At 39.0% G+C, this 27297-nt stretch overlaps 1 long non-coding RNA gene across 2 annotated transcripts in view; it reads right to left on the bottom strand.

Moving 5' to 3' along the window:
* Positions 1–27297, bottom strand: part of LOC109548703 (uncharacterized) — a 131224-nt gene that overhangs the window by 97165 nt on the left and 6762 nt on the right. For both annotated transcript variants that reach the window (XR_002174841.3, XR_012333970.1), the window contains exon 2: positions 14504–14618. This is a non-coding gene — a long non-coding RNA (uncharacterized lncRNA). The remainder of the gene's footprint in view (positions 1–14503; positions 14619–27297) is intronic.

The raw sequence follows: 27297 nt of genomic DNA on the forward strand, positions 1-27297 counted from the left end.
ATTCTGCAAGAGGCAAAGAGGGAGATTTTGAGGCCTTGGTTACAACATTCCACTTCTTGAATTAAATGATAATTATTATGGTAGTTTACTCCAAAATTACTATTTACTTTTACAAACATATCTTATAGCCTTCTGTATTACAATGTTTTATAAAATGAAAGGATGTGTGCAGGAGTCGGAAAACTAAGGCTATGGCCCCAATGTAATCTGCAGCCTGCTTTTGTACAGTCCTTCAGCTAAGGAGAGTTTTTACATTTTAAAAGGTTATTAGAAAGAAAAGGAGGTGACAGAGACAGCACGTAGCCTACAAAGCCTAAAATATTTACTATTTGGTCCTTTACAGAAAATGTTTGCCGCTTATTTGAAAATATAGGCATCAAGTAGATGTTTTATTGTATTAGAAACTATTTCAAAAATCCCACTGTTTTAAGATGGGGATTTGATGAAGAAGGTGATGAATAAGCAAGTGGCCTGAAGCCCTACAGACCTGATAAAGACAATTCATAAAAAACCCATAAATAATACAAGTGCTTCTAATTGACACAAACCAAGGTCAATTAAATTTAATGCCAAAGATATTAAGGAGAGACATAATTGTTGAATATTAAAGATGTGAAAGAAGAAACATTTATGATTCAGTGTTCATTTAATATAAAATTTATGGCATACATTTTAGAATAGAGTAATTTTCCATTTCCTAAGGGGTTTACAGATTTTTAACTTTTTCTTCAGCTTATAGATATAATTTCATATCTTAAGCTTAAATTCCTAGTCCATCTCTCCAAATTGAAGACCAATTAAAATATTAAGCATTAAAAATATTAAACTGATTATATGAGAGAAAAACTGTCAAGTAAAATATTAATGGAAAGTGGATTAAAATGTTTGGGGCTGTATTAAATATTTACTAGGCATCACTTTCAATAAATTAGCAGGATTGCCAAAGTTTTTATTGCTGCTGCTATTAAAAGTGAACACCAAAATAGCTATTGCATTGGATGCAAATAAATTAACTTTTCAAATGAACATTATTCCTTTTAATGAGTTTTATGTTGCCATCTTGGATATTTACATTAAATACTAACTTTTAGATAATTCAATGTGCATAGCATGCTGGCTTAAGAATTTGGATAAATTGTGGGCTAGAGTTGTATTTTTAAGATGCTTTTGGCTGTTATTTTAAGCCTATAGCATCTTTTCTTTCAAGTTAAATGAACAAATGTAAACAAATATATTTATATGCTTTTTGTACTAGTAAGCTACATTCTTTTTGCATCCATTACTTTTATGTGTGGTAACAGCAGGCTATTTGGGTGGGGGAGAGTCCCTCTAACCACCACAAATTGTATGCAGCAGTGGCACAGGTGGAACTGTCAATCATGGTTCCCTGCTCTCTCCTGACAATAGATGAGTTCTTGACCTGAGCCAGACAAGGGAGAGGGACCCTTATCTCTTGAGCAGAATGACTTACAGATGGAGAAGCAGTCGGCACCCAGGAGAGTCAGCCTGCTGAACAGGATACCTGAGCTCTTCTGCTTCTTGTTCCCTCCCGATCTGTTTCATCCACTTTCTTTTATTCAGTGAGCTACCCCATACCCTGCCAATCAATTTCAATTTTTTTGCCCCTCCCAACACAAACATCTGGTTTTGTCTTAGGTGAACCAGTCATTTTCTTTTATTTGCTGTGCTCCATCTGAACACCTTCATTTAGGTTCACATGACATAGAACTAAAGCCTGAGAAATATAATGTTATGGACTGCATTTAAAAGATAAAAGCTATTAAAAATTGGCACAAATGATTTCACTGCATTTCACTACATATATTTGCCAGGTTTGTCTCACCCAAGCTGCAAATACTTTTATACCATGAATATTCTGTGTTTGCAGAGAGAGATGTTATCCAAATGGTTTCATGTGTATTGATGTTAACCCAGTATTCTAATATGATCTATGTGGCTGGAAAAAGTCCTCTCCAGTCCTGTGATATTTGCTTGAACTGTGTGAATTCTCTTAGCTAATATGGATTCAGACAAACACTAAAATAAGAGTAAACACTAAGGAAACACATCTACTTTACCATAACAAGTGAAAACCATGTAGTTTGTGAATAGCACTTTCTTGTAATATCCAGTATGCCCAAATAAAATTTTTTTCTCTAATTTTCCACTGACCTTTTTTTTTCTAAACTATAAAGGTGAGTTGTAGAAGGGGCTAAAAGATTTGGAAAAATGATCATCTGTAAGAAATAACCACAGTTTCTATTTAGAATGCTTATTATTATTAACATCATCTAAATCAGCCCTCACAACAGCCCAAAGTACAGGCATTATCTCTTACTTGGTGAAAAAACTGAAGCTCAAAGAGGAAAAATTGACTTGCCTGAGGTCACCCCTTATTTATGAAGGAACAGAGCTGAAATTTGAGCCGAGGTATATCTGTCAGCAAAGCCCATGCTTTTACCCACTACACTATTTAATTTCTATAACAGATTCTATACTCTGTTCATCAGTCCATGAAAAAATATCTACAGGGTGCAAGAAAAAATTGGATACAATTTGTCACACAAAATGGCTTTTTAAAACCAACTCAGATAAGAGACTTGGGTAGGTTGTATTTGAAGAAAATAAAATGATGGTATATATATATATCACAAATTCCAATCTCTGCTTTCCTATGCTGATTTGAACCCTAGGACTCTTAAGTTCAATGTATAATACTTAAGGCTACTAAAGAGACAAGTTCAGAGTTCCCTTTAACAGTAAAATTTGAAAAACACAAATTAAAAAACTTTAAGCATTAAAATGTGAGAGAAGAGTGCCATAATTTTATCTAGTGCTATCACAAACCCTGATGTGAAAAATGGGCATGAGGGACTTCCCGGTTGGTCTAGCGGTAAAGAATCCACCTTCCCCAGGGGGAAAAAAAAAAAGCATATATAATGCAGAGAATTTTTTTAATATAAAGGATATACCAGTTCTCCCTCTAAGCCATTCTCCTCCACTAGGCAAAAGTTCTATTTTTCCCTAGTGTTCCAGTTGTGCCTGAATATATTTTCTTGTGCTCTGTCAAATGCGTCTTTCTTATCTGCCACATACACCCATTGACCTCACTCATATATATTTCTCCTCTATTTCCTAAAGGGGATCCCTAGATCAAACACTCACACAGCACGATTAATTGGGTGGGGGGGAATTCTACTATATAAATATTATATCAGTAACGAGTGAAATTGGAAACATTTCATTTTTTAAGCCGAGTACATGCATCTGTTTCTGAGAGTGAAACTTTGTGAAAATCTCCAAATATAATGGGAAATATAAGCAAAATGGTATTTGAAGATGATTTCAATATGAAGTAACCCCGGTCAATAATAAATACAATGGTTGTCTCCTTTGATTTAGAATTAAGCATAAAGCAACCCTAATTGCCTTAGTAGGCATCTAACTGGAGTCCATCATCTTCTAAGACGCATAGAGTCCATCACAGTATTGCATTTTCCTCTGGCTATAGAATGTCAAGGAGGGGAAATGTGAGCTCTCTCTTTATTATCTTTGGCAAATCTCATTTCCTTCTTTTGTCAGGTGACTGGAGTGGCTTTCTCTTGGTAGCACCTCTGGTTTTGCAAAGTTTGGCTTAACTTTCTTGGTCTTTGTAGATATTTACAACAACACAAACATGCTATGTTTGTAGAAATATGCCATCTGGTGCTCTTTGTTTGAGCTCAGCTGGGGTATACGAAGAGAAATCGGGTTTTGAAGAAAGAACTACAGAACAATTTGGACAGCTACAGGCATGAACGTCTGAAGAGGACAGTTGAACCGGGTTATGCATCAGACTGAGCTTCTTTGGCCTCAAATTGAGGCCTAGAAATAAAAAAGAAGGGCCTGTGAGGTGGGGTAGCGTGGGGCTGGCACCAATTGTGCTGGTTGTTAAATTCATAGCATGTCCCTGCTGTACTGAAACCTATTACTTTCCACAAGTTCAGATGGCAGGTTTTTAAAGTTATTTCTGGGTTTCAAAATGCCACCACCGTCAGAGAGCTTCAAGCCATACAGGGATGGAAAATAATCTCTCTACACCCGCCCAACAAGACAGTGAATCCTTGCCTTGTACCACTTACAAGCAGGCACAATAGCCATAAAGGCCTTTAGCCATCTGATTTCTGTTCCCTAAACAAGGTATCAGTCAGCTCAGTCTGGTTGACTCTTTTGGTTGATATCAATTTACTTAAGTGCTACCTTCCTTTGAAAGGATTTACTGTACTCAAATACTATTTCTTGAGTGCAGCTAAGAAGCAAAATATGTTTATTAACTGTTTAAAGAGACATATGCCTTTTCAGATTAAAAATGTGTATACTAATACACACACACACACACACACACACACACAAAGAATCTGCCTTCCACACGCCACAACTCGAGAGAAGCCCGCATGCTGCAACTAAGACCTGACACAGCCAAAAATAAAAAAAGAAAGAAAGAAAGAGAAAATGAAAAAAGAAAAATGGGCATTAAAAAATAGAAATTTTCAGTTCAGAATAGCTAAGCCATGGATGGCATCCTGCAGCCCGAGAATGAAGCTGAGGCCAGGAGAGGGTCTGTACCTGGGGACAGTGAGGATATCCTGATCCAGCCTGGCCTGAAGCTGGCCCTACTCTTGGATCTTTTAGCACTGAGAACCAATGAACTCTCTTTTATGTTTAAGCTCCATTTGAGTCAGATTATCAGTCACCTGAGGTAGAATGAGTCCTCATTCATACAAGTGCAACCACAGGATTAGGGAAAAAAAAAAAAAGAAATACCAAATGTTTACAGTATTATCTTTGGGTGGCAGGATCTTGGGTTATTCTTGTTACTCTCTTCCTATATTTTACTTCATTTTCCTACATTTTTGTAACAAGCATTGTGCAGAACTATGGATGGTGGGGATAGGGGACAGTAAGAATATAAATTCATGCTACATAAGAAAGGCATTTCCTCTAAAAATTAGGTTGAAAGAAAATCCAAACCCAGAATCTGTTAGGCTGCCTTCTGTAGGTGTGGTTTTCAGAGTGGACTCCCTGGACCAGCAGGATGGGTATCATATGGGAACTTACTAGAAATGAAAACTGTCTGACAGCATTAGACTGACTGGATTAGAAACTCTAGGAGAGAAGCCTAGCAACCTTCGTTTTAATAAGCTCCCCAGGTGATTCTGATGCATGTTCAAGTTTGTAAACCACTGTGCTAGAGGTATTGATACAAACTGGCTCTACGTCCTGGATTTCAAGCAGAAGCACGTAGGTCCCAGCTTTCAGATGGGACTCAATGGAGCTTTCCGTGAAGGGAAAAAGAACTCTAGATAGTGCAGTTTTACTTTATGTTTAATCTCCCTGTGATTTCAACAAGGGATCTCAAAAACTGTCTGTCTAACATATGCAGCAAATATGAATCTTGCGCTATAATTGGGTGTGTAGGAAACATTGTATATTTTTTGTTCATTCCACATCTTACCAACTTGGCAGTGAATCCAATCGGAGGCAATCTTAGGACCTCCTCTCCCCACAGTTTTACAAGGGTCTTTGATTGAATCACGGGTGAGAGTTAATTCTAGAAAACCTGGAAGTATTGGGAAGTCATCTTAGGTTTTCAGCCCGCTCTGGTTACCACTGAGAAATCCAGGAGGCCCATTTAGTTCTGGTGATTCTGCCATTCTGTGGCAGACCTGGGGTCCCACACCATTCCTGGGGCTGGGAGCCTTTGTTCTAGGGCCTAGCTCCTCTGGAATACCATGCAGACATGCCATTGGAGGTCTTGTCAATACCCCTAGGAGATTTCAGGAGGCTGAGAACAAGTTCCCACAACTTTGGCAACCACAGCTTTCATTCCATTCCCATTCTGAAGGAACTTATTTTTCTGTGTAGCTACCCTCAAAGCACTCTACCAAGGCAGCTAGCAAATTGTATCAGTGACCCCATGTTTTCAAAGAAAACTGGAATAGGGCTTGTCTTTAGATACAGTCCCTGCTTTCCCACATGCAAAAGCCTCAGCATTTACTGGTTCAATAAAAGGATTTTCTGTATGCTACTCAGTCATACACCAGCCTGACTAGAGGTCATACCTCTGTAATCTCTCTCTATGCTGGCTGCCTGGTCATAGGGTTAGGCTATTCCTCCCATCTAGGGTATCTAAACGTTAGTGATAATAAAAATAAACTTTATATTTCAGTTGTATTTATATACTTCACTAGGAGCTTTCTATACTCTCTCGTTTACTTTCTCAAAATAGCCCTATGAGGTAATTCTAGTTTAAGTACTTGAGCTAGGTTCAAGAGTCCTAGATCACAGGACTCTTGAGTGGAGGGAAAGCGATCAGGATTCAGTTCCAGCTCTGCCTCGTCTCTCCAGTACCTGACAGAGATTTGGCTCTTTTCCTGCACCACACTGCCTCTTGCTCTACCCTTCTGAGGGCAACCAATCAAGGCACTCACATTTGGATCAGCTGTCCAAAGTGCATCAATGCAGCCAAAGCACCTGCGAGGTGCCCCTTGGAAGTATTCCAAACGACTGATTAGTAATGTTTTGGATTAAACCTCTCCTTGGTGGTGTGTGCTTTCTGGTCTTGCCCAGTATCATGAGTCAGGATCACATACTGGGGAAATAAAGAGTATTCTCTCCTGGAACAAACTTAAGAAGCTCAGTGTATTCTTCTGAAGTGTGAAGAGTGAGCACCATGTTGCATTCAGACGATACATCCTAACTAACAGGCTGGCCCAAGGGTCCAGACCAAAGAGGATGTGAGTTTTGAAATAACTACTGGAGAGGGTTTAAAAAGGAAAAACAAGGCTACTATAATCAATTCATATTAATGGAAATCTTTACTTAGCATTTATAAGTATCAAGCTCTATGCTAAGCATTCCAAATAGTATAATAGTTAATGCTCTCAAAAACTCTACGAAGTTGATTTCTGTTCCCCAGATAGATCATCTGTAAAATAGGGTTTATATTATCATCTCCATTACAGCATCATTGTGAGGACTAAATGAATGAATATGTGTCAAATGCTCAGGAGTGGACCTGGTACATAACAGACAGTCAATAAGTGTTAGTGATTATTCCCTCCCTTTTACATACGAGAAAACTATGTCTTAGCCATGCTGAACAAAGTTGCCGGAAATAGCCTGGTAAGTGTGAGAGTGAGTTTGCACCCTCTGACTCTGAGAACCATGCTGTGAACACCAGCACGCTCCAGTTTCCCTGGGCTTTCTTTCAAAAGCCAGCTAAAAAGGCTTCTGGATCCCTCCCACCCGACCCCTCAAAAAGTGCACTTGGTCTTCTTAGAATTGATTACCTTTGCCTACTTAAAAATTTAGGAAGAACATTTATCGAGAGAGTGTGTGAAGTTTATTACCAAGAGTGTTAACAGGAATCAAGATAAACTTTCAGTGAAAGCCACTGACACTTTCATTAAGCACTGACCTACGCACTGAAAAGCCCTTTGATGGATGTCTCCACTGTAGCTCCCACAGAAGCCTCTCAACTGCCGGCTACAGTAATGTAATCAGGTAACCTTTGTCTGTGACAAGCCCCGGGCTGGTGAATGTTAAAACACAAACAAAAGGAAATGACTTTTTGATTGAAATGGCTGTTTTGTGGATTGGCCTCACTGATAAAATCAGTCAAAACAAATACATTTACGCACCAACACATACTTAGAAAGGTTGTGTTTGTAAATTTCATGGCAGATGTGCTCTCTTCTGCTTTTGCTTTTAAAGTCCTTGGTGTCAACTATCTTACGATAAGGGAGAATGTCCAGAAAGAGAGTTGACTATAGTTCTCAATTTTTAGTTACATAAGATCACATTGGGAATCTGTTAAACAGCAGCTTCCTGGGCCTTCGGAGCAGAAATTCTGATCCAATAGGTTTAGAATCAAGCCAAAGATTATATGTGTACATAAAATTAAAAAATTTTTTTATTGTTTAAAAATGGTGCCAGAGATGTCCCCGAGCTCTTGACAGATCAGGGGATGGAAAAAAAAAAGTTGTTGACAATGTTTTTACATGAATAAAAATGAATACTGAGAATATGAATTTCACATAACTTTTTTAAAATGAGTGACTTGATATATACAATCTTAGGTAGAATGTATATTCCTAGGGGTAAGCATTGAACTTTTCACTTTATATTCCCAGTGCCTGGTACATGGTGGGCGCTAGGTATTGCTGAATGAAGGAAGAATGGATAAATGGTAATCTTAGGGTCTTGCCTCATTTTGGTATCCTTGGTTTTGCTTTGCATTCAGCAAATAATCATTAACAGAGATTCCATATTTACACAAATGGAATAAATGAAGGTATCACTGAACAAACTACTCTTTAAATAGTCCCCACACTACAAAGTCCCCTCTTGGGAAAACCTTTCACATGGACGAACCACCTGGGAGGAAGATGGCTCGTTTCCGGAATGAGCCAGGAAGAGCCTTCTTCTAAGCCAGGAAGATGGCTGGCTTAAAGATGGCTTCCCTGACACCATCATGTGGTCCCGCTTCACTCCCACCCTACAGCTACCCTCAGACACCAGACGGCCCCAGACGACAGAACAGCAACTTAGCCCCTGACCCCAAACTCTCTCCATACGTTTGCAGAGATTCTCTGGCATTCCTCCACCCCCTCCCCTAACCTTCTTCGCTTTACTCCACCAGAACCCCTGGGCAGCCCTGGCCGGGCCCCCGTTGCACCCTCGGGTCCTACTCCTTGTAGAGTCACTCAGGTGAGCACTTCAGGATGGCCTTCCTACTTCACATTGCTCTTACTCAGCTTTACCAAATTGAGAAGACAGAGGCAACTGAAGACTCTTTCCAGGCCTGGTTCCCTAGGCAGCAGCCAGACACGGGACACGCGCCTTGTTCTCAGGGTTGACTCCTTCCCAGCCTTTATGACAGCACCACGATGAAAGAAGCGGTGAAGGAATTAACCCCTGAGAAGCAAACCTGAGTGCAAGTCTGTGATGAAACACTCTGGTCTCCTATTCTTTGTCCTTTTTAACTCATACCTAAATGACTTCACATAATTTAGGGGGTAAGAACAGAGAGGAAACAGAACCATCTAGGTAGGAATGGTACCCCTCCAATTTGTGGCAACACTGGAGGTAAATAATAGTGTCTTCTTTTTAAATATGAGTAAACTAAATCTCAGAGCCTTTAGACAACTTTCCCCAAATGACACTGTTAGTGACAAGCTGAGGCAAGATTGAATCCCAGCCTAATAGGACAGCATGTGCTCTCCATTCCCAAACACTTCCTCCCCAGTGGCAGCAAAGAACAAACACAGATGCCTATGGGATGTTGGGGGTATGCACCAAACAGGCTCCCTTTCTTAAGTCTTGTGTTTTAAGTTCATGTATATTTTGCATTTTCACAATATAGATGTGTGAGGTTGAAGGTAAAAGAAATGATTATTTCCTCAAAACTTCCAAGAAGATGAACCACACTTTTAATACCTCCAGCAGATTAGGGGTGAACGTCACTCAAGGGTGAAGCCTATCTCCAGTGCTACTGATTTATCCTTACTATCCCAACCTAAAAGTGATCTCAAGTTGAAACAGAAACTTTGGGCTGATAAGTATCTGGAAGAATAACTCCTCCTCAGTACGTCAGTATAAAATCTTCACCTTGGTAGACATACTCAGCATCCAATTCAACAGGTTGATTCATCCAGTTACCTTTGGATGTGCCTTGTCTACTATTACATTCAGATATTATACATTAAGTCACTCCTTAATTCAAAGTTCAATGCAATAAATTATTCTTAGAGACTAGAAAAAGGTTGATTTTATTAGATACGAACGGTATATACTACAATGTTTCCACCCACTCATCAGCTCTAGACTTCTTGAAGTCCAAGGTAGAAAGTGAAAGAGGAAAAGATTTAGGTTACAAAATGCTTGGTAAGATATTATACCACAATAGGAGAAGCAAATGATTCCTCTTGCCTGTGAATTGTCAGGTCTCAATTTCTAAGTCCAACAGAACACTACTTTAAATGAAGGGTGTATTTTTTTTCTGCAATGAACATGGGGATGCAGATATTTTTTTGAGTTAGTGTTTTCATTTCCTTTGGATAAATACCCCAAAGTGGAATTGCTGGATCATATAGTAGTTCTATTTTAAATTTTTTGAGGAACCTCCATACTGTTTTCCACAGTGGCTTTATCAATTTACATTCCCACCAACAGTATGATAGGGTTCTCTTTTCCGTATATCCTCACCAACACTTGTTATTTCTTGTCTTTTTGATGATAGCCATTCTAACAGGTATGAGGTGATATCTCATTGAGGTTTTGATTTGCATTTTCCTGATGATTAGTGAGGTTGAGCACATTTCCATGTACCTGTTGGCCATGTGTATATCTTCTTTGAAAAAAAATATTCAGATCCTCTGCTCACTTTTAATAGGATTGTTTTGTTTTGTTTTTTGGTATTGAGTTAAATGAGTTGAAAGGCATATACTTTTATAGAATATGTTTTCAAAGTACTTGGCCTTTCATCTAACACTCATTGTTTGGGCTCCATTTCCCTGCACCACAACCTGGAAATTGTCTCTAGGAAAAAAGCCTTAATATATGTGGGACTCACCTTGTGAGGTGAATCAAGGATTGGGGCTCTGCTTTGGCTCCAGTCCTATCACTGCAAGCAGTGATTTTATAAGATTTCTACAGGTTTTATAGTTATATAAAGTGGGAAGGTAGGTCCGATACCAACTACTCATCATGGCTGAGACCATAAATTTGCTTATATGGTCTTAGAGCAACACACACAAAAACTTGAGTTATTTTAAAATTACCATTTATTGCTAGGCTTTTGACAGAGGAAAACCTCAGGGGTAACTATAAGCACTTCATAGATTTCTTCCTGAGGATTTATCAATTTAATTAAAATCTTACTTGAGAACAGGCAACTGACTTCAATCATCACAGTGCATGATTATGAAATAAAGACTAACACACCTAAATAAGCCTAGGTGATCATTATTCTCGAAAGCTTCCATCTAATTGAGTTTTTAGAAATTCAGAGTCATTGTCTTATATAAACAATGTTGACCTTGGCAAGTTTATTTTACCAAAAATTAACTTAGATTTAATAGACCACTTTTAGGACATATAACCATAATTTTTTTGAGTCAGTAATGCCCCATGTGCCAACTGGAAATTAAGGACTTCCATAAAACATTTCTGATCACTACACCCCAACTAGATTAACTTTCTGGGAAGAATTCTCCTACTGCCTAATTCATATAGCTTCCTATCCACCCAGAAATAGAGGAATTGGCCCCTTCACCTTGGCAATTTATAGAGGAATCCTACTCCCTTCTATATCTTGCCTACTTCCCCAAACAATCTTAGGCATCTTGAAATAAAGGAACATATGCAAGAGAATCATTTACATATGAATTAGAGAGCAACCACTTTTTAGAAACATCACTGGTAGAATATATTTGTAAAGAAATGCAAACATTTCAACAAATGACCCTGGCTTGTACTGTTGAAGTATTTAGGTGAGAAAATTGCTCAGAACTATGATAACAGGTAGCACCTCCATCATGGTGGTACTGACTTGGACTGAGATATTTCAAGAGCCATAAGCTTCAGCTCCTATATATTCTTCTCTAGTCTCCACAGTGTATTCCTACAAAAAGGAAGTGAAGTTGGCCTTGAGTAGCAATGACTTTAAGTCAAGACATAATCATCATTTGCCTGGACTACCGAAGGAACTTTCTACTACTATTTCTGTTTTTACCTTAGTAGTAAGTATCTATTGCTACATAACAAATTACCCCAACTTTTAGCTGCTTAAAATGACAAATATTATCTCACACAGTTTCTGAGGGTCAGGAGTCTGGGAGTCACTAAGCTGGCTTGGTCTGGCTTTGAGTTATCAGGATGTTGGCAGGGGCTATAATCATCTGAAGGCTTGAGTGAGGCTGAAGGATTTGCTGCAGACTTCGGCTTCTCACATGGCTGTTGGCAGGAGTTCCCAGTTTCTTGGCTAAAGGTCTTAGTTCCTTATGACATGGCAGCTGGCTTCCACCAGAGCAAATGATTAAAGAGGGTGGTGGGGGCCACACTGTCTTTCTTGACCTGGCCTTAGAAGTTAAGCACTGTCACTTCCATCATGTCCTATTCATTAGGAGTGAGTCACTAAATCCATCCACACTCAAGGGAGGGAGAATTAGGCTCCATTTCCTGAAGCAAGGAGTATCAAAGAATTTGTAGGCATACTTTAAAACCACTACACTCCCCTCTTTGATGGAGTATATATACTGCAGTCACAACCTTTTACTAACAAATCTGTTTACATCTCTCTTCTTATTAGCCTTTCAATGGTATCTCACTGATTTGAAGATAAAAACACAATGTCTTTGGTGCTACTTGATGTGGCCAGTGCTCTCCCCCTACAAACCCCTCCAATGTTGCCTCCTATTTTTTCCCAGTTCTCTGTCTACTGGCCACATTCTCTTGCTTTCAGTTCCTCTTATATGCCAACTTCCTTTTGATTCAGGGCCTTTGCACATGCTGTTCCTGGAACCCAGAATGATCATCATCTTGCTGCACTTATTCATCATTCAGTTCTTGGTCCAAAGGATACTTCCTGAGGAGAGCTTCTCTGACTCATTAGCCTTTATTAGCTACCCAGCTACAGTTCTTGTTATAGCCTGTACTTTTCATCTGTGGGGCTGATCACAGTTTATGACTGCTTATTCATCTGACTATTTTGTTATGGCTGTAAAAAGTCTGTCTGATTTGTTCACCATTGAATCCTAGTGTTTGGTACAGGGTTTGGCTGGTATTAGTGCACAGTAAGTATCTGTACTGAATAGGTTATTAGGAAAGGAAGATGAATTGATAGAACAGAGACTTCTGCTTTGAGACCCAAGTTAGAAGAGGTAAGCAAATACATCTTTATCTCTAAGCTTAAGTAAAGACCAAAAGAAAAACATACCATAAATGTGCATAAAGTGGGATATACCAACTGACGGAGATGCCAGCAGGGGAAGCACAATTACAGGAAGACAAGGAAGGCACACATGTAATCAGGACTCTGCTGCTGCGTCACAGATCTGGTTAGGTCATTAAAGAGATACAGCCCTAATCTTAATCTTTGGCTCTGTGCTAAACCGGTACAGCCTTGGTTCAGAAATGCATGAATATATCTGCACTTCAAGGTGACTTTGCAGGTAGGAGAATCATTATTCTTAGAACTTTTATTCTGATGTTTTGCCCCATCTGCTTGCCACTCCATCACTCACAAACTGATCTGAAAATATGCACACATGGTGGTAGTCTCTGAGCTGTAAACTGTGGGCAAGAAAGGCGCCCAAAAAGCATCACTTCCCCAGTCTCATCCTCTTTGTTAACATGACAAGGGTGAGATTCCTGGATTAGAACCATTCTAGGTTTTGGGATGTCTTTTGCAATAGGAAGAGACATCTAGGTGAGAGTTGGAAAACGTCCACTGCTACTCATTGTGTTGTCAAACCCTTTGCACTCCTGGGGACTAAGAGGCCTGCCTTTCAGAGAGTCCATTCACAGAGCATTGCAAGTGAGAAACAAAAACAGCTTGTTGGGAAATGAGTTCAGTCCCAGCAGCACAGCTCTGAGCCTGGAGGGAGGACAAACAAAGCCACTGCTAAGAATAAAGGCAAGTTCCGTGTCTCTCTCCTTATGGTTTATCTTGCTCCAGCCTCTTGTGTCCAGGCTTGAAAGCGTCTAGGGATCTGACTGAGCCTCTCTAATTGGGTGCCTGCAGTGCATCTTATTTTTCATTAAAAAAATAAGCTCATCGGCACTGTAGCCTCAGGGGTCCACATGGAACATGTTTATAGAGAAGTTTTTGTGTTTATTAGCATTTCACAAAGCCCATTAGACAAAAGCCTCAGAAACTCGCCCAGCCTCAGGAAGCTTCCAAATGTGAACACTTGATGTCACAAGCCCTAGGTCACTGCTAGTGACAGGCACACAGGGCCCTGAGAAGGCTATCCTTTCACTCAGCCCAGGTTACTTGAGTCAGTGGACCTTGAAGGGGACATCCCTCCAGAAAGTCACAGCCATTCGTTTTGGGTTGAGGTTGCAGGAAAGACATTTCCTTCGAAGTAAAAAATCATGAAGCACCTACTAACCTACTATGTGTCCGGCATGCTGGGTGATGTAAATATGCTGGCATGTGGATGTTCTCTTAATACCGACAATAATTTATGAGGTAGATGAGAGTTTCTTGTCTTACAGAAAAAGTCACTGAGGTAAAGAAAGATCAATGACTTGCCCCAAGTCCTACAAATAAGAGGAGTCAAAATTCAAAATCAGGTCTATCTAATCTCAGAGTCTCTCTTCCTCCTACCAGAATGTAGAGTCTCTTAATATAAATTACGATTTGCACAACAGCCCCTTTGAGACTCTCATCCCAAACTACGGTGAAGTAGTAGTTTGGAGGGCAAAGGGCCAGCAGACCAGGATTTGGGTTCAGTACCTGCTAGGCCACCTGCTGGGCCACCTTGCTGCGCCGTTTCTTCATCGGGATCAGGTGCCCTCCTGGAGGAAGACTGAGCACGAAGTCATGCATCAAGCCACCAACATGTCAAGACCTAAGAAGAAATAATGTTCCACAAGGATAAGCACAGCAGAAAGAAAACCAAATTAATTTCCATTGCTGCCAGAGGGGGGGAAAAAGACATTTCAGCAATTGATTCCAAACGCCGACTGTTATGAGACAGAACACAAGAGCAAGTGACTTCAAGTTAAACCTGACCAATTGATTAATAGAAACCATCAAGTAATTGCCTACTAATAGCAGCGGCCTGGAAGGCACTGGAATGTTTGTAAGGAAGTCTCAATTCCACCCAGCCCAAGCATTTCCTAACACTGGAAATGAAAGAACAGATTTTGTGACTATATTAAATATATGTAATGACCATTTTTAATTACTGCACTTAAGGGTGGTTGATTTACATATGCTTCTTAGTCTTTTCCTCCTCTCCTCCCACCAAGGTATGTAATAGCTGTTGAAGCAAGGACAGAATGAAATGCAAATAAGCAAAGATTGTACAACAGGGTCACGGTATGCTGCTTCTTAAGGCCAGCTGAAACCATTTCATTAAGTCAGGAGAGAAACATTTTTACCAGTAAGGTTTATACATAAACATAAATGGGAGACATAAATGGGAGCCTGACTAACCCAACGTTCACCAAAAATTTGGCAAGGTAGAAACCCATTTCTCAAATATTTCTTGCTAAGTTGAGGTTTGATTTTTTGCATTGTTTCTGCATAAATAAAATAAAAACATTTTTGAGTGAGCCATTACCATCAATCATCTGCCTATAATTAAAATAATTGGCACAGAGTTACATATGTCAGGAGTCAAAATAAACTCTTCCTTCATATGCAGTATGCTAGCTGTACGTTAGGAGACCATCTGCAAATATCCAACCTGAATCTCCTTCTGAGACATAAGATCCTGGAGGCAGTTAATGCAGAGCAAAACAGCAAGGTGTGATTAGCATAGGTGTTCTTCTAAGGAGTCTGAATCCATTTAAGTTTGTTCCAAATGTGGGTTTGCCCTAGGAAAGGCCCAGAACGTATTTTTATTTTAAACCAAGTTGGCAAAGTATAGCCCAAGGCCAAATGCACCCCCCTTTCACCTATTTTTATAAATATAGTTTTATTGGAACACAATGACACGTTTGTTTATGTATTATCTGTCTGCTTTCAAGCGACAAGGGCAGAGTTGAGTAGTACTGAGAGACGTCTGCAGTGCTGAATGTATTTACTATCTAGTGCTTCATGGAAAAAGTCTGTCTGCTCCTGATCTAAACCATGCCCAGTTCTCCTTTGAATTCTACCACATAAAACCAATCAAACCAACAATGCTTATTAAGATCCTGTATGGGCAAACTGGTATGTTCACCTCCTACTGAGTCATCCCAGGTAGACTCTTCCCTGGGAACAGCCTCTAACAAAGTAGAAGTGATGGGACTGGCTGCTTGCATAGCCCAGAGTTTCAGGGTCACGGCCAACACCACAATCTTTCAAGCAGCAGTATGGACCCATGGTCCCTCTCCCATGGCTGTCTTCTCAGTGTTTTGGGCAATATATGACATATGAGGCCCAGATCACACTATAACACAGCTGACACTCTGCCTGGACAAGATAGACTTATAAGAAACTGATGCCCACAAGATTTAAATTTTGGAATTAGCCTTGACAACAACCTATTCTGACTTTCAAGTGTCTTAGGCTTAAAGAGAAACAAAACAAAACAAAACAAAAATCATTAATTTTTTCCGGCTTGGCAGGCATTCTTTGTTTACAGTTATATGAAGGCATTCCTACTTAAATTCTTTTGGTACTGCAGGTTATTAATATTTTATATACAAAATATATAAACAGCTATTTGTATGTAATATCAAGAGAATATACAAACATATTTAGTCTATCAATACATTTTCCAGAACTGAGAGGGAAAGATGACAAGAAACCCAGGTACTTTGAGATCATAGAGTGATCGCTGGGCATATTAGGTCCTACTGCACTGTACGCATCAGCATTTAGAGCTCCAGAATGATTGCTTTTTGAATGATTCCTTCATTACCAGGAAATTGCTTACAACTAAGCAGGATATGCCCAAAGCTTCATGTAATATCTTGGCTTCTCTATAATATTTTGATTGCACATTCATAAGCAGATAAGGGCTCTTGTTCTTTCAGAAAAAAGAAACAGGCATTTTAAACTTGGCAAGTTTTCTGGCAGTAAGTATTCTACAAGGGTTCATGACATTTCCATGAAGCTGTCTATAATACATCACCTATCAACCTCTTTGACACTATCTACACCAAAACATCCCAAAGGCAGTCAGAGGTGAAGGCTCTGGAGTCTAATTAACCTGAAAGTGTCAAGTTTTCAAATTCTCTCCAGCCTGAAGACCCTAGGAAATTTCATATGTTCATTAATTCTACAAATATTTATCAAGTTTAAGACAATGTTAAGGATACAAAAATGGATAAGAACAGGTCCTTGCCTCCAAGCACCTCAAAATCTATTTGTTTCATAAGAGAGGGCTAGTGTGAGCTGTAAGTGGGCTGAAAAATTCCTAACAAAAATTCAGAGCTTTTCTGTAGTGAATCAGATCTAGCCGATTAGAAAATCATTTCTTAAGTGAAAAGGATTTTGCTAGATGGAAAGAGATTGTATACTGTCTTGAAATGGCTATAGTTTGTTTTTAAACCCACCTTCTTGCAATACTCAAGTTTTAAAATTTCTCTCAATAAATTTCTTATTGACTTCAAGCAGTTCAGCCTATTTAATGCAAGAATTTAACACTATTTTTTAAAAGAATAGGAAGCTATTAATAGCCTTTGATAATCGTGAAAGATCAAAAATTTTAATAGTAATGTTGTGTCCATTGTGTTATTTATAAAAAAGGGAAAGCAAAAATTCATAGCCTCTAAATGTAATTGGATCCTGGAATAGAAAAAGGCCATTGGTGAAATAACTAGGGAAATCTGAATGAAGTCTATAATTTAGTAGTATTGTACCAATGTTAGTTTCTTAGTTCTGATAAATGTATCATAATTACGTAAAATGTTGACATTAGGGAAAACTGGATGACAGAGTATATGGGAACTCCATTCTATTTTTGCAACTCCTCAGTAAATCTGAAATTATTTTAAAGCAAAACGACTAAAGAATAGTACCAAGTTATTGTTCAAAGCTATTTAGTTTTTCTCATATCTTAGTGTAGACGTGAGAGAACGCAAACAGGAGCACCCGAAATTGGTCAGATAGATAGGCATTATCAGGACTTTTTTTTAAAGTAAGAACATGGAAGTAGAGGCTTCCAGTGGCTCTTTCAAATGTAAAATGTACCACTCTGCTGTGAGATTTAGAGACAAAACCCTATAATTCTCTTTGAGAGTAGAACTAGAGGGATCTTTCAGTTTATTCCAGTGCTTGTCAGTTTATCCGTCAATACATTCCTCATGGCCAGAGAGTTAATGTGCACTTCAGAGGGTATGAAGGTTTACCAGAGATGACGCACCTACAAACTATCTTCATCATCTCAGGTTTAACTTTAAAAATTCATTCAATACATTATGTTTTATATTACTTATCTATTTAACTGTTCTCTTGAAGTTCTTATAAAATTGATGACCAAACTAAACAAACCAAAGCAAAAACCGAAGCTCTTATATGTTAAAAACAATTTAGCTGATTGTATCTTGTTGATCTAAGGATATCATTTGATCTTAGATGTATATAAAATTTGCTGAGGGGTGAGAGTGGGAAGAGGGATGTACTATTAATTTGAGAAGCCTAGAGTTCCTGGCCTAACAGAGTTCATGCAATTTGCTCAAGACCTGTACCACCTGAGTGAAGACCAACAACTCCTTGTGGGTGTGCACGTGGGTCTTGGCATGTGGGATGCCTCACTCTCACTTTTCTAGCCACAGAATCCTTCAGTCAAGGAAGCTTTCATCCCAGATAGTTCGAGAGGAACCTTCCCTTTTTATGTTCCCTGCCCTTTTTGTTTGTCATCTGCCGTCTTTTCCCCACATGGAAAAAGGGAGGACATTTTTCAGTATATCAAATTCAGTCAATTTAGCAATCCAGGGGACTGGCATGCATTTAAAGATGCTTTTCTTTCAGCTTGTTACACTGACAAGACCATTGTTATGGAGTCTGAAACACTGAATGAAAATAGGTGCCCTCCAGAGTCCTACTTGGTTAGTCAGGTCTATAGAGTACAAGGGGAAGCAAATTCAATTGTATGACTTTAGGCAGTAAAGATTAGAGTGCAACTCTGATTTGAGAAAATCAGTCCCTATATTCCATTTATATAATTAAAGGCAGGTCAGTTTGAATTATTTAGATAATCCCCCAATTTATGGATTGGATTGGCTTAATCACTTGACCTGAGATTTATTACTCAGATACCATTTCCGTAATTGCTCAGGAAGTTCAATGTTTGCTTGTTTTTATCTTTAATTTCAGTTGATGACCAAAATTAGTATGGTAAGAACTGTTCTACCTAGTATACTATCAATTAATTAGAACTGCAGTACAATGTACATGGATATAAATTGTAATTAGCCTGATGAACTAAGAATCTTAAATATTAAATTGTATATCCATGTTCTAAAAATTGCAACAGGAAATATAACACCCTATGTTTCCGGTATATGGTTAACTTTTGTAACCAAAAAGTATGTTTTTTCTTTTCTTATTAGGGAGAACAAAAAAACCCAAAAAAACAAGTCAGGCTGTCTGGAAAAATCAAATCAGCCAACTCTACCCACTCCTGTGTAATTCTAGAAGTGACACCAAATCTGATCCTCAGATCAAACTTACAAGAACCTTTACACAGACACATTCAAGAGGGGCATGTTAATAAAAGTCATGAAAGAGGTATTGGTAATATGGCGCTGCAACATTTTAAAATTATTTATCTCCTATTTTGTCACAAGGCAAGAGTTGTTTCCTCTATTTTTCCACTGATGCCCTTCTGAATTCATTTTTAAACATCTTTTAAAAATTGGAAAATGTATTTGCCAAGTTTATAATTTACTCATTTTCATGGGTTATAAATTTAAAGCATAATTGTCTTTTCTATATGATATTATTCTAATCCTAGCACATAGTTGAAAGGAAATTGCTAGATTTACCTATCCCTGGTATTCATGGAATATTAATGCGTTGGATTTCTCCTCTGTGTTTCTCCTGAGTTCGTAGGAAAAGCAATGTGAATTTTAATCATATCACATCATATAGGAGGTATGAAAATTTTTCAACACTTTATGCTATTTGGTAGAGTTTATTCTTTTGCCTGGTATAATATCTAAAATTGCATTCTGAAGCATAAACTCAAAACAAAAATCTCTCACTTAGTTTTTAATAGTCACCCCACCAAAGACAGCAGTGAACCTTCTAGAATCTGAAGATGGGAAAAAATATCCCCCAAAATGAAGCTAAGCCATAAGACATAAAACTTGACTTTGTAGTCCAGATACCCCTTCTCCCCTCTGCCACCCAAATATCCCTAATTGTATATATATAATATATATATATATAGTTAACATATATATATAACACACATATATATAACGCATATTTATACAGGGTGGAGGGGTGCTCATGGGATTATGGAGTCTAAGAAGTCCCAGGATCTGCATTTGGCAATCTGGAGACCTAGGAGCTCCAATGAACTCAGGAGCACTGAAGGCAGAAGAAGTGGATGTCCCAGCTCAAAGACAGTCAAGCAGAGAGAGTGAATTTTCCCTTACTCTGTTTTTTGTTCTATTCAGGCCTTCAACAGATTGGATGAGGCCCACCAACTCTGGGGAGGGCAATCTGCTTCACTCAGTGAATGTGTTTAAGAAAATATCTGTGCACCCCATGGCCCAGTCAAGTTGACATTTTAAATTAGCCATCATACAAATTAAATCATGGTAGAATGTCAGAGAGCTTATAAGCTACCTAGATATTTAGCCTCAGAAGAGTTCTAATGAGAGACAACTTATGCCTCAAACTGCAGCATCTGTAATTTCTACTGTTTAGCAGACTTAACCTCCGCCCATCCTCTGATTCCTTGGAAAATACTTCCTCCGTTCTATATGTGCCTGATGAGATATCAGTTATGCTTTAGTAATGGTCAGTCCCAGTACTCTATTCCCCTGGACACACTGAATAGAAAGAGAAGCATATTTTGCAAGCAGGGCCAAGGAGAGCCCTGCCTGGGATTCATATACAGCTGTAGAGAAGAATGCTGCTTTCTTTCTACTGGTCGTCAAACCAGGATGGTGTGAAGTTGTGGTTTCAAGTGGCCATCTTCTCTGGCCACATGGAGGAAACTGTAACAAAAAGTAAAGAGACCATCATGCAGAGAGAAGAGACAAACAGAAACATGACATGGAGGAGAAGACAGACTGTTAAAGATTCGAAACTCTCGATATAGTTGGTCCTGAAGGCATCATTCCTGGACTTTCTGCTTAAGTGAGCTAGTAATTTTTTGTTTTAAGTTAATTTGAATTGTGACCAAGAGAACCCTGGTTAATACAAACTATGGATTCCTCTGCAAAGTGTCATGAAAGATAAAATGCAAAATGTCATTAGAGGCAAACAAACTCAAGGGCACTGTTGAGAGCCCTTATGAATTTAGATCTCCACCAACCTCTGAGAAATTGGCCAACGTCTGATTTCATAACTATACACTACACAAGGGCTGAAACTTCATGTTTAGTAAGCAAAACTGTTATGATAGTTCTTTTGCTAATTAAAATACTTTTGCTAAAAAAAAGAGGGGTTCCAAAAGGCATAGAATGGCATCTGGGTCCCAGGGATGGGTCACTGTCTCTTGCCTTTTGGCCCCCTTCCCCACATACCCTGCATCACAGCATGGCCTTCCACTATAGCACACTATAGCACACGTTTCTCAATGTCCTAATATAACATCAGTCACACAATACAGTGTCCTGCAGATGGTGGATTGGTTGGATTGTGTTGTCAGAAATTTAATACAACCAGAAAAGACATAGAAATCATTGTATCCTCTGGAGTAGGGGGTGGTGGGGAAGGGAGTCATTCTATTCTGTCATAGTATAAAAACTGAAAAATATTCTCAAGATAGGTATTAAAAGTAAAGGAAAATGAGGAGCCTCATTTTATGGAATGACCAACCTCTCATTTCAGATTTTTCCCTCTCTCACCTTTTTCAAGTTTATTCCATGTCTCTGCCTAGAAGGTCCCTGTGTAGCCAGACTAAGGAAGTCAAAGCTTTTCCATCTTCTACCAAATCCTAGTCAGTATAATATATTGACATAAAAAAAGCGACATCATTAAAAGTCAGATTTGGGCCAACATTGTTTTTTTCTTGACTCACATATTTTCTCAGATCCTCTGGATCCACAGAATAACCAAAACACTAATCTCTGAGCCATGTCTTTTGAACGGTACCAGCAAAATGAGGAATAATCATCCCACGCTCTATCCATTCATTACAGCCAAACCCCCTGTACACAGATAGACGCCATGTTGAACAATAGCCTTATCCCAGCAGCTCTTCCATAGCATACAGCTCTGGCATTCACTCCCTCCAGTGAGGTCCCTCAGCAAAACTCATATAGTCTAGCAGACTAGGACTTTGAAGGAATGCTTCTTTAAGTATTTACTACAAGTGATTTTAGGAGAGGTTCCTTCTAAAAACAGGAGGGTTTAGCTCCAAAAGAGCTCACCTTACTTTCTGTAAACTTCACAATTTTCATGTGGAAATAATCCATACAGATCTAATGTTCTCAGCATTTATTCATCTTTGTGGACTTCCTTCCAACTCCCACACACATTTCCCACATCCTGCTTCTCTTGAAAAGTGTAATATTCTAGGTTTATTCAGAGTGGAGCATAATGGAATAATTGTTTCACAGTTCCCATAAACTCTGCTTTCAAGTGGGTCCTCCAGGCTCTGCCCTTCAACCACGTAGTATGTTGCAGTCTCCTGTGATCCAACTGGACTCAGATTCTTCCTCCCCTCCTCTCACATGGCCGGGTGCCTAGACCCTGACCCCTGCCATTTATGGCTCCTCTTTCTCTTTTCTTAGACTTTCCCATTGTTCATTATGCTATGTGTCTTGATCATTTGCCAGCTCATCATGTGTGGTTGAACTCTAATCCTTTCCAGAGTTAAACTAATGAACGTGTTCCCTCTTTTACCACAGAAAATCAATTATTTTTGCCTTAACATCAAATGCCTTAAATAGCTACTTCAGAAACCCAAAGGGATAAAGGTAGAAACCTAAGCCAAAAAACCCACCAAAACCACATCTCTCCCCACACAAAAAAACCCCAGAAACACTGTTACAAATAGCAATGCAAGGGTCAAAGGCTGACCCTCTCCTATTGAAACTTATCTTTCTCTCTGTTTTCCCATACATTTGAATCTAATTTGTTTTCCCTCAAAAGGTGGAAGAGCTTTTCACACTTAGTGGAATTTACTTCTAAAGTATTAACGTTAACATTACCAAACATTGTAAGTCCTGCTTCACAGTTTATATACTTGTATATATTGTATTTAATATATGCATATGATTCATAAGTACTTAAGTAGGTCCCAGATAAATAAATACTCATTTATTCAACAAAATATGCTTTGAAAGCTCCTGATGCCAGAGGAAGGGACAGTGACAAAAGGCCAACAATTTGGGATGTTCTGTGGAAAACGGATTCTATGGTGCAAGAGGGGATATGTGTAAGTTAGTTAGAAAGTTGGTATGGTATAGGTGTGGAGTGGCATGGATTAGAGTGGGATTGGTAGTGGTGGTGGAGAACGAGAGGCGAGGGATTTGAGAGAGATTTAGAGTGTAAAATCAATAGTCTATGTTGACGGACTGGATTTTGGGTTTGGGCAGGATATAATTTCCAAAGTGTGATGTGTCAAGGAACGGCTAGGTTTCTGGAAGTGTTAACTGGATGGTTAAAGTACTGTTCATGAAATTAGGAAGCAGTGGGAGAGAACACTTAGGGGAAGTAGATTAGGAGTTTGGTTTTAGAGAGGTTGAGTTTGAGATACACCTAAATTCATCCCAAAGGAGATATCAGATAGGTAGTTGGATATACACGTCTGGAAGTCAGACGAGTGGTCTGTGCTGGAAATACAAACTTGGAAGTTGTCAGTGTGTGGCTGTTAACACCATGAAAATAGATATGGCCATCTGGCGTGAAGTTGTAGAACGATAAGAGTCCCTAGGAAAGTGCTTCCAGAAGGAGAAACTATCAAAAGAGACGAAGAAGCTAGGGCCATAGAACTAGAAGGCATTGAGGGAGACTGCAATAAAACAGATAATAAAACAGATGCTGTAAATATAAACTCAATGAAAATATGCTTAATGATACTACAAAGTCACATAAGAGCTTTTTGTACTTATGGACACGGACTTAAAAGCTGTTTCTGTGTGTGCGACATAAGTTTCAGAAAACTGGAAGAGATGGATGAAGAGTGGAGTGGCTGAAGTAAGCACATGCCAGGCAACTTCCAAGGGCTTTACAGGCATAATCGTATTTAATCCTCACAGTAACTCTTACAGATAAGGATACTAACTGTTCAGAGATGTGAGACAAGATGACCTGCCCAAGCTCACACAGCTCTGTGAGGCAGCAGCGCTAGAGCTCAACACCCAAGGTTAAAGATATCTGATTGAGTTTTGTTGTTGATAATCTTTTTTTTAATTAATGATGAAATACTCCTTCTAAAAGTGAAAGTGGAATAACTTTGCAAGTCACCTTTGAAATATTCAAAACAAAGAAATAAAACATGATAGTCTTTATTTTAAGGTGTTCCTTCTCATTTTATGAATACATGAACATATTTTTAAAACATATTTATAAAAGCATCTGCACCCTGCCCCTTGCTCTCCCTATTTGCACTCTGCAGAGCAATCATTTTGAACACTTTCACCTGTGTGGTTGCTCTAGGTTATGCTGCTGAATTTGTTTTCATATTTCTAAATGATATGCGGTGGATATAGCCCAATTACACATGCCCACTCTCCCTTCTCTTCCTAGCCAATACAATTATATCATGGTCTCAGTTATAGAAAACCATGTTATATATTGGCATAACTTTGTAAATATTGTTCATTAGAGACAGATGTATCATGTTTATATTTTCTCTTGAGTTAATAATTGCTTCATTTTAACTCGCATGCTTTTTAATAAACCTATTCTTAACTTCCCACCCTAAGGTGACATCCTTAGTGTCACCATAAGCCAATCACAAGTTGTTTCAAAATGCTCGTTTGTCAGCTAAGCCCTTCCATTTCCCAGCATTTTCATGCCTAGTTATGTTTTTATCCTCCTCTGTTTACTTTCTGTCTCCCAGCTTTCCCTGGAGGTGTGCTCTTCTCTTAGGCTCTCACTCCATTCTCTATCAAATGGAATCTATTAACAGAGGGCGGAAAGCAATCTGATACCTGTCCCAGGTCACTGACATTTTGAGCATTGGATCCCTCAATTGTGAAATGTAAGGACTTGTTCCCTGTAGAAGGCAGGTGAATAAAGGACAGAGGGATCCTATTGGCACCTTGAAACCAGTCTAAGAGGCCATGATGCATCACTGTGGATGCTGGAGTGTTGTCTCATCAGCCTCACAGCACCGGCATGTTGATTTAAGACAATAACCTTCCACAAGGACCCTCCCTCCACAAGACTGGCGCCAGTCATTCTTAGTATAGAAACATTCAAGTGAAGGCTGACTTCAAAACTATCTATAAACTCTATTAATCTTTCATTAAACCAAATCATTCCTTAAAGTGTAACTTACATTATAAGTTGTTTTTCCTAGTTGTTAAAGCATATTATTAAATATTTTATAAGTGATTGCTGTCACTATGTCAGAAATATAACAACATCAGGGAATTTTATTTTCATTCTTAGGAAAGTAATTATGCAGTAAGTTTTAGAGAAAAGTAAACTGGTATACAGTCACTATTCATTTATTTTTGCAAGGACTAATGCTATTTTAGAGAAATCATGCAACTTTAACTATGTACAACTGAAAACTAGGTACTGTTACATATTTCAATTGGATCGTTCAATCTAATTGCCAATCACTGTAATTTGGGTCTAAGCTGGACTTTATAAGGGGCCATATTATTTTGCTCTAAAGACAGTGACAGTCTCTGGTTAAGGACGGCACACAGACCACACCTTGCAGTAAGTGATAAAGCCTCTTTAAGTTGTGACATCTCTGCTGGTCAAATTCCACCGACAGAAGTTCCCTGGCCTACTCACTGGCTAGGTCAGTTACACTCACAGTGAGGTCACAGCACTGGCAGCATCAGAATTCGGTAGGAAAATTCTTGGGCCCCACTTCAGACCTCTTAAGTCAGAAATCCTGTGAGCAGTTCCTACAGCACTCGGGCCTAAAGCAGTAGTTCTCAAACGTTAGTTAGTGTATCAGAATCACCTGGACACCCATTGCTGGGATTGACCCTAATTCAGTAGTTCCCAGGCAATGCTGATGCTGCTAGTCAGGGGACTACACTTTTCGAGCTGATGACCTAGGCAAATGAAACACCATGTGAATGTTACGACGTTACTAAACGGAAGGTGACTCTCTGTATCCCATGATTTTGTTCGAGGGAACTTACCTGATTTCCTTTGGATGTATGCACATGTAGGGAAGAAAAGGGAGAGTCCATCCTGTAACACACACTTATGACACCTACTCTGTGGCAGGCAAGAGAAAGACAAGGACCACATCCTGGAGTTCACACCCCAGCAGGGGAAAACAACAATAAACAAACAAGAAAACAAAACATTTTGTTATGGCTATTTTACATGCTTTAAAGTGCTAAAAAGAATAAGTGCTGTGCTAATAAAGTGCCTAAGAGGGGAACCTGAGTATCTGGGGGAAATCAAAAAGTGATTTTTCAGCTTGCAATCTGAAGGATGATGTATTAGTTTTCTATTGCTGCTGTAACAAATTACACAAACATTGTGCTTTATCTTACATAATGTTTTATCCTACAGTTCGGTAGGATAGAATTTCGACACAGATCTCACTAGATAAAAATCAAAGCATCAGCAGGACCCTATTCTTTCCTGGAGGCTCTAAGAGAGAATCTGTTTCCTCACCCTTTCCAGCCCCTAGAGGCTGCTCTCATCCTTGGCTCATGGTTCCCTCCCTCTGTAGTTAACAGCAGCAACACTATCTCTTCAGGCACCTTTCTTTAAGAGCCACATTATCCCCTGACTCTCCTCTTTCTCCTCTCTTGTCCACTTTTAAGGACCCTTCTGATTACACTGGGCCCACCTGGATAATCCAGGCTCATTAAGGTCAGCTGATTAGCAACTGTAATTCTATCTGCAACTTAATTACACCTTAGCATGTACACACAGGTTCTGGAGGTCAGGATACTGCCATTTTTAATGACTAACAGTCCGCTTACTACAGGTGACATGAATTTAGCAGAGTTAAAAGAGAAAGAACATTCGAAACACATGTTGCTCTAAAAACAACATATGTGGGTGGAGACCCAGGGAATGACAGGAGCATGACATTTAAAAAGGTGAGCGAACTACACTGTGACCTGAGTAAGAAAGTGAAGGAGAATATGGTGAAAGAGGAGGATGGTGTTTAAGAGACAGGGTCTCCAGAAGACATAAATTTGCAAACAAATTAATTAAAATTATAATTTTGGCAGAGGAGATGAATGAAAACAAAAAATAAGCCACCAGAATATGCTGAAATCTTATTAAAGCAAACATACCCCAAAACT

Source organism: Tursiops truncatus, chromosome 9 (genome assembly GCF_011762595.2).
Source record: "Tursiops truncatus isolate mTurTru1 chromosome 9, mTurTru1.mat.Y, whole genome shotgun sequence".
Classification (NCBI taxonomy): domain Eukaryota; kingdom Metazoa; phylum Chordata; class Mammalia; order Artiodactyla; family Delphinidae; genus Tursiops; species Tursiops truncatus.